Below are 11,689 nucleotides of genomic sequence, written 5' to 3'. Positions count from 1 at the left end.
GCAGCTGGAGCTCAAGGAGATGAATTTATGCCCACGGTAAATGTAATCTATACATGAATGCATTGAATGCTTCCTTAAGCTTCAGGGGAGATTTCTTTAGCCCATGTCCACCACGTGCTTCTTTAGGACATGAGCTCAGAGGTTGTTTACAGGCTGTTTCCTGCAATCCTGAATGCTGAGCACTCTAGTGTTGCTGCCAGGTTTTATTTCATACAAACAGGACTGCTGTGCTGACAGCACAAAACCATAGAGCCCCATAGAGACTGCATAAAGTCCCATAGCGTCCACACAGGCCCATAGATATCTATAGTGTTCCCATAGTGACCCACAGAGCCCCATAGCATCCCCCCAGTCCATCCAGCTCAATGCAGATGATACCCAGCACCCACACATTGGTATCAGTGGTCCTCTTAGCCAATAGCATCAAGCACAAAGATTTTGAAGGGTTCACAAAGCAGATTCAACCACCATCCTCCTCCAACAATTTCATTCAGGAAGATACAGCAGTTACTTCACAGGGCTCAGCTGCTAATCACAGCCTTATTGCAGGCTCAGTGATAAGACAGTCACTAATCTACAGTTCATCTGTTCCAAACAGATGATATGAATCCTATAATGTGCATAAAAGCTACTGGCATTTATATAACAATAGAGTCGTGAGGTTTCATATTCAAGCACTGCTCACCTACACTGAGATGGTGACAGCAGCTGCCCTAGGATGCACAGAGGAGAAGGGAAGGCAGGGGTGCCCAGGTGGGAGCTGCAGTGCTGTCATTCACTGGTAGTGGCAAAGGATGCTTGTGGTGGGGAGAGAGATCACGCCCTCCCATGTTCCTCATACTGACTGACCAACACACACTCTGTGTTTACAGACCCTTTGATATCAAACATGATGCCTTCACACACACAGAAGCCAGATACTTTGTGGAATTATCTAGTGATAAGGTTTCTTCAGTGTTTGTTAAAAATCATATATATGGCCTTCCTTATGATTGGGCTCCTTTATTTTCCCTTCAGAACTCCCTTTGTCTGAAGGATAAAGCTAAAGTGAGGCAGAGAGACCCCTCAGCAGGGTACAGCTGCTGGAAACAGCAATGCTGCCACACTGACTCTTACATTTGCTCCTTGCAAACTGGAGCTAGTTAATGACCCCAAACCCAACCTGAACCCAAACAGGCATGCAAGAAATCCACGCTGCTTGTCTTCGCTTTTTGCAAGCCGTTGCACTGAGATCTTTGAGGTCACAGCAATGTGACATGAGCAGCCGCTTTGCTCCAACATGGAGACAGACCTTGAGGAATCCCATGCATGGGCATGAATGCACACCCATGGCAGGGGGGTTGAAACTAGATAATCTTTGAGGTTCTTTTCAACCCAGCCCATTCTGTGATTCTATGAATCACTTTCTTGTAGCTCAGATTCATAAATAATTTCGGAGGGAAAGGAGAAGGGAAAAAAGCATCTAACAAGAAATAAACCAATGCATATGATGGAACAGCTAATGTGGATCAAATCCCAGACCAGTCAAACCTCAAAGGGGAAAGTGCATAGGTTAAAGGGCTTTCCTGTGAAGACAGTACTTACAACAGAGATGATTTCCTTCCAACTCAGTTCACTCAGCCATTATTTTCAGACTACTGCTTTACATCTTTTCCACTTGATAGGGCAGCTCTTCCTCTCAACTGCTTCCCTCAGGGAAGTCATAACCCTCTGTCTGCACTTTTGCAGTCTGCTTCTCTAGGAACAATATGAGCTACAAATCCCAATTTATGACTTGGCTAAGAGAAGGGAGCTAAAGAAAACAGACGAGGAATGACTCTGACAAACAAGATATAGGTTCATCAGAAGAAGAGCCAAGGGAAACGCTGAGTGGATGGCTTCAGGGGAGAAAGATTTAAATGGGCTCTTCTCAGAAACACGTGCTCATCTGTGATGCACTGGAGAGAAACACAAACACACTCAGAAAGCCTCTACCCTGGTCCAGTCCAATGGCTTTGAGTGCAATGATGTCAAATCCCATTCCAGGAAGAAATGTGACAGTTTTGGGCAAGCAACCCATATGCTTCTGAGAGCACATATAGACCAAAGCAGTGCTATTTCGTGGTGACTCCTAAAGCACATTGGGAAAGTTTTGCTACCTGTGGTGCTTTCCCTACACCATTCTGCCTGGTTTGTCTTTTGGAGGTCGGTCCTTGTGGAGACTGACCTGTCCCCTGAAAGTGCTTCTTTCCGCCTCCCTTCCTCAGCTAGATATGAAGTAGGCATTTCAGATGTCTGAAACTACATGTGGGTAAGTCCAGGCTGCCACAGGTGCTTGGGACCTGAAGAAAATGAATCAAGCTTCTTCTGGACAATGACTTTGGCTGCCATGCTTCACAAAGTTACAGGGAGAGGAAAACATTCAGCATTTTCACAGAGAGACATCAGAATTCCCGCGGTGGAAAAAGCCATAGGCACAGGCACATTTAATCCTGTTGAGCAGCAAGATTTAAAACTCATATCTTGTTTATGCAAAGTGCCTGGAAATGCTTCCCTGACCCCAGCTGACTTCTCTTGATTAACAGCCTGTGTCATTTTTATTTTGGTTACCATGAATGCAGTCGCTATTCTGTGCCATGATGCAACGTTACCAAGATCAAAGGAATCAAACCAGCGCGGGTGGGGGCACTAAAAACATTGCCTGTTTAACATTCACCGGATAAAGGATAAAGAGTGGGAATGAGAGGGGAAATAACAGCATCATAGCTAAATGATACAACCAAGACTCCAGACCGGACAGCACCAGCTTATCTAAGGTCCAATTAAACTTTAACTAAGCATGATGTGATGCGAGCTGGTGGTTGGAAGGAAGCAGCTGGACAAAGAACTGAACAACCCTGGCAGCTTGTTGTGTTTCTCTCTCCTTACGTGAGAGTTCCCAGACAATATGGGGTTGGGACACGAAGATAAAATGCAACATTGGACAAGATCCCAGGAATCTTCTAAGCTCTTTGATTACAGGATGAACCCCATAGAATATTTATCACACTGGAAAATGAATTACATCAGAAATTAGTTAATAGGTTTTTGCCGGGGAATAAAAGCCTCCTCCCCTTCCTATGCTACACAAGGATACAAAAATAGAACACATCCAGAGCTATTCATTTCAGGCTATTAACTTGTAGACAGCCCACGGGGACATTGACTTTAATAACTGTCCCAATAAAAATTCTCTGGACGCTTTCAGCAGCCCAGAGGCTGAGCAGACCCACAGCTTCCCTCCACTGTAGAATGCTCTCCATCTCCACAGTCAGGATTTGCATAGAACAGTTTCTGCCTACGTGTGCCATTCCTGGCAGAGATGGATGCAGCAGCATGGGAGTCAATCAGGACATTAGAGCAGCAAACAAAGGCGGACGTCAAAATGAAAACAGGAATGACTTGCACCGACCAAATATGTTTCAGGCAGAGAGGAGAACTCTAGCCAAGATAAATCGTATTTGCACTCCTGCAGAACAAGTTAGGTACTGGGCACTGAGACCAAGAAAAGCTAATAAAAGCTAATTAGCCTGGAGACTGGCAAAAATATAACCACCTGTACCTAAGCTCTAGCTAAGCACAGCCCTCTGAACTGTAATCTTTGATGGAGCATTAGTGGTTTGGGCTCAGGTCCAATATGTTCTGTCCAAGATCTGATTAAATATGAATCAGAGACAGCTCACAACAAAGCCAGCCAACTCCAAAACCCTTCTGATACGGTACCAGTCCTGCAGGCTGGGATATATACCTGCAGTATATAACAGCCAGGGTTGGGATTTCAGGAGGATTCTTTCAAATTGCTTAATTATCAGAGGAAGTGATGGAGAGGGAATTCATTTTTTCACTGAAGCTGCAAGGTTTCAGCAAGCAAGCTATGCTAAAATCCTACACAGAGGCATAGCCTGATAAGAAACCTTTCTTGAATTCCCACATCCTACCCTCCCCACTCTCTGCCTCGCTTTTCCTTTGTCCTGAAGTGACTTTTCAAGTATCTGTTTGGCTCTGATTTATAGCTGAGCTTTAACTTTGTTGTTTCTGCTCTGTCACTGCTCCCTGCATCGCAGCTCTAAGGAAGAAGATTGTTTCAATGCCATTTAATGCTTCTCAGCACACAAGGCAAGAGCCCATTCCTTGGGGACATCTCATCTCTGTACATCTCTGACCTTTAAAACCACATTGCAGAGCATTCCTGGGGGTGGTGTGAGAGCAGCACAGCCTCACAACGCTCATCTGCCCCCAGTGATCACAGACCACAGCCTGCCCACCGCCTCCTCCTCTGCACCTGCAGGCCCTTTGCTATACAGGACTAGGCCCATTCTTTGCAACAGCACGGTCAGCATGCAAACTCCTTCCAAAAAAATGCAGGAAGAACCTCAGCACACAGCCTGCACCTCTCCTCAGGCCTTGTGCCAACAGGCACGGCCTAGCCTTGCCCTGCCCCAGGCACCACACGCAGCCATTTCCTTTGGAGCCCAGGCTTATTTTTGCAAGCAGCCTCACCCCACGAATGCATTTCTAGCAGACTGTTTAAGCACTTGGCATTTTCCCTCTCCAAATGACCTGCTGCCTATTGGTTCACCTCCCAAAGCTCAGCTTGGGACCCATCTTCACACATGCTGTTAGTGTAACAGTTTGTTTAGCAAATTTTATGATCATGACCTCGAGCAGACTCATCCCAGCTCCCAGCACTTACTGCTCCTTGCTGTGCAAACGACATGAGCCAGCTATGCAGGAAAGCATTTAACCAAGTAACTGGAGCCACAGTTCTCAGCATGGGCAGCTTGCAGAGCAGAGAGTGGTTTTTTTGGTCACAAATACCTGGCAGACAAAGCAGTTGCCATCTTACGGCTCTGCCTCACCTCACTCACTGTCAGCAGAATCTGCTCTGTGCAAAACCAGCAGCATATGACCCTGCACATTTCCCATTCCTCCTCATTTCTTCTCATTTCCATTCAAAACTCACATGGTGCATGGGTTTCTTCTTTTTTGTTATGCTTTACATTTGACAGTGCATCCTTTGCATCAATGACAGGCTCCATAGATCTACATCATCTGAACTACACAACCACTTTCATAGCCCATTTCTTGTTAAGCACTGCAAATAAAGTACAGAGAGCGTTTCTGAATCTATTTCTACCCGGTGTTTTTTGCCTACAGTTTTCCAAGCACTGTATAAGCCAGCAACACCGAGCAGTCAGGGTGATTTTATGGCTGAGGACACTAAAGAAAAGAGCAGTTGCAGGCTTTCAAGGTCTGACAAGTCCCATGCTCTGCATGCGGCATTAAGAGCTTTGATATCAAATGCTACAACAGTTTGACTATAAAAGCAAAGCACTCCAATTTGCTACCACAGGCACACAGCTGGAGCTTTCTGCCCTTACCCTCATGCAGTGTGGCTTTCCCTGATTACTCCTCAATCTCCTTGCTCTAGAACCTCTCCAGTAAAACTATATAGATTTATACAGCTCAGATACCATTCAATTCTTGCAATCCAAATTACTAATAAACACTGTAACATTTCATCAGCATTTAAGACAGTTCTGATCTTCTTCTCCTTCACATGCTGTCTTCTCCAGCACTTCCACAGCCGAAGCCTGTTCCATCACCTCACCCTTATCTGCTACACCTGACCTTGGGTGCCTGAGCTGAGGGCTTCAGAGAAAGTTTCAGTCTCCTGCACTGATGAATTAGCTGACTGTTACACATCCCTTTCTCAGCCCTTCATTAATAATTCCCTTGCTTTTTTTGGCTTTGCAAATTTCTGCTCCTTCCCCCCTCTCCCCCTCCCTTCCCTTCTTCATTTCACCTCCCTAGAGGCTGATGTTTCTCATAATCCCATTGCAATCATCAGGGCTAATGGTCAAAGAAGTCAAAATGCACTCTTCTGTGAACATCACCCAGTATTTATGGCTATTCTTCACCCCTAGGAGATGCATAAATACAGAGAAGCCGAACATACTGAGCTCTGCAAGGGAGGAAAATGGTCACAGTTCAGAAAATATAGAAGTGCATCTCTTTCCAGAACTGTTATCCACGTTCCTAATTGCACTTACTGTTTATAATCACTGCGTGTGTTGAAGGGCCCCATTAACACACCAAAGAATAATTATGCCAAGTCACCTTCATCTTTCTCATTTCTTATATTCTGAGAGATCGCCAAGCAAATTAGCAAGAAAAAGAAAAAAGAAAAAGAATAACAATTACAAAGGATAAGAAGAAAACTGGGGACAGGCGGATGAGCTGATAACAGGCAAAGACTGCAGAAACAGAAGTCTAGAAATGCCACCCTGCCTAGCGAGGTTTGAGAAGGGGCTGAGAGCAGGGCTCAAAGCATCACATCCCACTGCAGTGTGCAGCACAGCCGGTGCGCATGCAACTTAGGGGCATAGGCACTGTTCTTTAGGCACAACTGAAAACTGATGTTGGTTTAGCCAAACTGGCCCAACTCTGCACATGCAGAACACGATGCCAGTTCAGCTTAGAATAGCTGACTGAATTTTCATGTAAACAGTTGTGACCTAGTGTGACTTCACAGCACAGACTGGAGATAAAACTGAGCTAAAGGGCAGAAGTGAGGTATCAAACTTGTCACAGACCAGCAACCTCAAGCTTTCAGATGAAATGTCTGCTACCAGAGGTCTTTCCTGGAAATAGGCCCAGTCCAAAAGTCAGAAACAAGCTCCCTTTGTTCCCTCAATTCTGTTGACATTAGTTCATGGCTCTAACCTACATGAGGCTGTACAGAAGGCCGGATCTGCCTACGCTGCACATCCAGAGAAACCCACAGCTCTCATGCTGCTGCTGCCAGCCCTCTAAACATGAGTTATTTTGCCTAAACTTCTCCCAAAGAAATCTACAGTGAACAGATGACATTTATAACATCACTGTGGTGCTTACACAGGCTGTAAGCATCACAAAAAACTCTTCCTTGCTTTGGCAGCAGGCAGATCTCCAGCAAAACTAGCTTGCTGCTCAAGTCCAAGGTCCTTTTATCATGTGATTTTTCCCAGTTACATATTAGCAGTGTCACACAAAATGAAATGGTGCTATACATCCTGACACAGATGCACTAAATTGCTACATATGCAAAGAAGGATTGTTAAGTGAGAACAGTTCAAACAACAGAAAGCTAAAGGTAGATACCAAGAGAGGGAGATTTGCATTTTGTTAACATAAACGAACACCAATTTGTCCACAAAAGCTAAGTCCAAATGGAAGATTTTGTGTGCTTCAATTTGTATCAGCATGCCCTAGACAAACTGGATTGCTGCAGACTTCCTCCCCCCAACGTCATCCACATTATCTCAACTCCCAAGAGGGGCACAAGGAGACAAGTATAGGCAGGCAGGTTATCAAAAGCACTGAGGTCACCAGCCATTACACACGATTACACCACGTACCTGGCAAGCTCAGGTTTCCTGCTGCAGTTGCCAGTGAATTCTTAAGTTCCAATGAGCTGCAATAATCCTGCCTCCCTCCTGTAGCTCATGCATTTTTAGTATCCCAAACTTGCACAGCAGTATTTGAATAGCTGAAGATACAGTGCCCAAACTGAGCAAAATCTCATAACTTAGAAGATATCCTGAAAATAGATTTTGTATTTCAACCACTTTAAGATAGAGTCAGAATTTCTGCCCACATAAGGATATTTTCTCTAGCATCACCTAGAGCTGCCTCCTTTTCCAGTTATCCCAGTTATCTGGGTTTATTCCTAACTGACAATTCCTTCCATGAGGAATAAAGTTCTAGCAGCATCACTGAGAACTAACTGCAGTTTTTCCACACAGGAGAAAGTCATGTAGCTCAGCTGTTGCTTCCTACACCAGACTCAACATTTCAACAATGCATAAGTGCTGTCAGCAGCACTGTCAAATGTATTTCTAATCTCAGGGCTCTTAAAATGGAGTAGGAAGAATTCAAACAACAAAAAAGAAATTGCATTTATCTTCTGGTCTTTTTAGTTACCAAAAAAAAAAAAAAAAGGTAAGTGAGAAAGACAACACTGTGGAAGCTTAATTCACACAGCCTTCTATTTCTTTTAAATACTGAATTCAGATATTCCTTCAAACCCAGAGGGCTATCTCTGTGAGCAGAAAGCTTCCTCATTAAAACCAAAGCAACAATGCATTGAATGTATTTTCTTTCTTATCTGTAAATGCATCCCAAACTCTTCTCCATCAAGGCAAGTCCCTTCACAAGGTGCCACCCTACAACAAAACATATCCTCCCAAGCCCTTCCTGCAGGCTCACAGGCTTTGGACTTGATGTGGGTTTTATTAGAAGATTTCTCATTTGTGAAATCAAAAATGTTGACATCAGGCCTTCAATTTCTTTCCTCTTGTGGTTAATATTAAAACAGTGTTTTGTCTGCGTTATAAAAGCAACCATTAGGATAGGCTCATTAATGCACTTACCGACTTCTTTGATTTAAATAGCTTATAAACACTAAAGCGAAATTTAAGAATGGTAAGTTTGATGGATGAACACAGTAAATTACTAAGAAGGAAACAAACCACTGCAGCTCAGCCACAGCCATTATGAGACAAAACAACTTTCTGAGGTTTGGATAGGAAGGGCACAAAAGTATGGTGACTCTCACACCGTGCTTGGCTACTAGCCATCATTACTGTAGCTTACACACAGCCCAGCATCTCTTCCTTTAAAAAGAAAAAAAAAAGTCTCAGCATTAAATCACCTTCCTATGCACACTTGTCTCGTCTGATAAACCAATCATCACAGTATGCTGTGGCCAGACACATGCAAGAAATTCACCACGTGTTAGCAACAGATCAAACTCTTTGCTGTATCTCAGCAGTCTCAAGTAGCACCAGAGGAGGTTTAGATGGAACATAAGGAGGAATTTCATTACAGGGAAGGATGTCACTGCTGCTGAAGGAAGTGGTGGAATCTCCATTCCTGGAGGCATTTATGAGACACGTGGATGTGGCACAGAGGGGTGTGTTTTAATGATGGAACTTAGTAGAACAGGTTGGTGGTTGGACTTGGTGTTCATGAAGGTCCTTTCCAAACCTAGATAGATAGTGATTCTATCTTACTTTTTTTCTAGGGACAAGTTTATATGCCTATCTGCAGCATATAATTCCTTCCCCTGTGCACATCTTGGGGCAGTTTAAATCAGTTAAGTGTTAACAATAATTGCATGCTTTTCCTACCTGCATAACCTCCTGCATTCTGAAGTCTTACAGCTCACCCTGCTCCCCGAGCAGTGTATGAACAGCCTTCATCTCTCAGGTGCTATGACTGTGTTGTTTGTTTAAAACTAGACTTAATCCTATTCAGAAAGCAGAGACGTGGGAACCTGTCTGAAGCAGAATTTTATTTCTATATAGCCTGAATGGCCACACAATTCCCAACCATTTTCAGTAAAGAATTAGGAGGGACTCAAGCAAAAGAAAAAACACCTCACAAACCCTGCTGCCTGCTCATCTTATAGACTGATACCTTCTGGAGCACAAGACAGTGCAGTTGGGCTTTTGCTCCCTACATTTCAAAGTTCAGGCAGACACAACGTCTGGTTTCAAACCTCTCTGTGGCATAGGGATGAGACCACAAGCACTCCTGGGCCACTACTCTCTCTCTGGAGGAATGCTTCAGTGCTGAGATGGCACACTGTGTTTCTGCTCCTCCTCCATCACTGTCAAGAACCAAATGATTTGGCAGTTACATATATCAGACCTTAAAGATCTTAATTTGTGCAATCAAGAGCCTGCTAGCACCTATTAGTAAAAAATCATACCTCATTAAACACGTAAATGAAAGCTGTGAAATTTACTATCTCTGACAAACAACTGAAGAGATTTCATGCTCCTACAGGAAGGGACCAGTGTCCATGATCCAATGGGCTGAAATACGTTTGTAAATGATCACATTTGAGAACGTAGCTTTTCAAAGCACAGAGAAGCGCAGACACCAACATCAGATCCACCTTTTCACCTTTGGAAGAAGGGGCAGGTAACTTCAGAAGAGTATAAGCATGTTGCTAGAGCACGCAGAGAGAAAATTAGAAAGGCAAAAGCTCAGCTAGAATATATCTAGTCACCATTAAAAGAAAAGATAAAAGATAACAACAAGTGTTTTTAACAAATACATTAACAACAAAAGAGGGGCCAAGGAGAATCTCCATTCATCGTTGTATGTGACAAGGAACATTACCACCAAAGGCGAGGAAAAGGCCAAGATACTCTATGTCTTTTCTTCTGTCCTTAATAAAACAGTTAACCTTAGGGTAGTCAGCCCCCTGAGCTGGAAGGCAGGAATGGGGAGCAGAATAAAGGCCCCCTAATTCAGAAGGAAACAGTGACCTGCTACTCCACATAGATTATCTCAAGTCTACGGGGCTGGATGGGATCCACCCAAGGGTACTGAGGTTTTCAAAAGCATCAAGAAATACCCTTTTTTTTTTCAGTTCTCAGATCTGAGTTTAGAGCAGCAAGTACATGAGCTTTCACATCAGGTGGTGACAGTGAACAGCCAACAACCCAAAGCTCATCACAGGAAGATCTTCATGGTTCACTTGAGTGAGCACTGACAGATGTTCAAGTTTAAACAATGGGCTTAAGCTGGCTGGTAGCACATACTCTTCATTGCTATTCTCCACGTAACACTGCCTCCAATTCATTATTCTCAGAAAGAACAAACTCTAGTCTGCTCATAAAGTCTGGCGAAATGTTTCCCTTTTCAAAAGATCATAAATCACCTGAAAGTCTCCAGTTTGAAAGTTACACTTCGCAGGGGGTAGAAAACTGTGAAATAAACTGGGAGTAATGTATAAAAACACGTAAGGATTAAGACCAACCTATTCCTCCCTCTAAGCATCATCAGTCTTGATAATGTATTGATCTCAAGAGTAAACAAAAACAGTGCAGAACATAACTGTCTTTAGGTTTGCACATTTTGTAATTATTTCCAAAACCACAACTATAGATTTTACGGTTTCGTGGTTTCTTAGTGATTTTCCTCAGATCTTGCCAACACTTCCCAGACATCAGCACAGAGACTCTGCAATCCCATCTCTGCTCCTGGGTGAGAAGGTGCAGGCAGAGAAAGGGCAGCATCACAGCTGGACCTCTCGCAAGGACCACTGAAGCAATAGGCAGACAGGAGGAAACTGAAAAAGCTGCATCAAAAACAACTCGAGTCATCACACAAGGCACTCCTTACAACCTTCACAAACTGACCCATGAGCCAGGGCTGCTTTCTGTAACAAGGGATGCCCAAAGCACCCATTGGATTTGTCCTGCCTTACACCCCCAGGGACAGCTAGAAGGTGAATGAGAGAAAGTCGAACATAAGTCAGATCCATATAGGGAGTAGATATGCCTTTTCCCACAGTGAAAGCTGGCAGCAAGACTTTTTATAGCTGGGATCCTCAGGCAACCAGGGCACAAGAATAATCTCTGCTCGGATGCTTGCTGAATGCTTTTAACCATGCTATTTGCTCAGCCTTTCAGAGCTGAAAGGGAGCATCCTGTGCTCGGCTGTTAATGTCACAGAGAGACTCAGTAGCAGAGTTAGGACTTGGGAAGCAGACAAAGTATTTATACTGCTGAACTATGCAATAGGAAGAAAAAAATAACTCTTAAAACTGAGTAATCTGAGCAAGAACCATTTACATGCAGGTTCTGTGCTTACCCTCTAGGGATTCAATAAA

The sequence above is a fragment of the Phasianus colchicus genome, chromosome 20 (genome assembly GCF_987193195.1).
Source record: "Phasianus colchicus chromosome 20, bPhaCol1.hap1.1, whole genome shotgun sequence".
Lineage (NCBI taxonomy): Eukaryota > Metazoa > Chordata > Aves > Galliformes > Phasianidae > Phasianus > Phasianus colchicus.
This window is presented reverse-complemented; position numbering follows the sequence as displayed.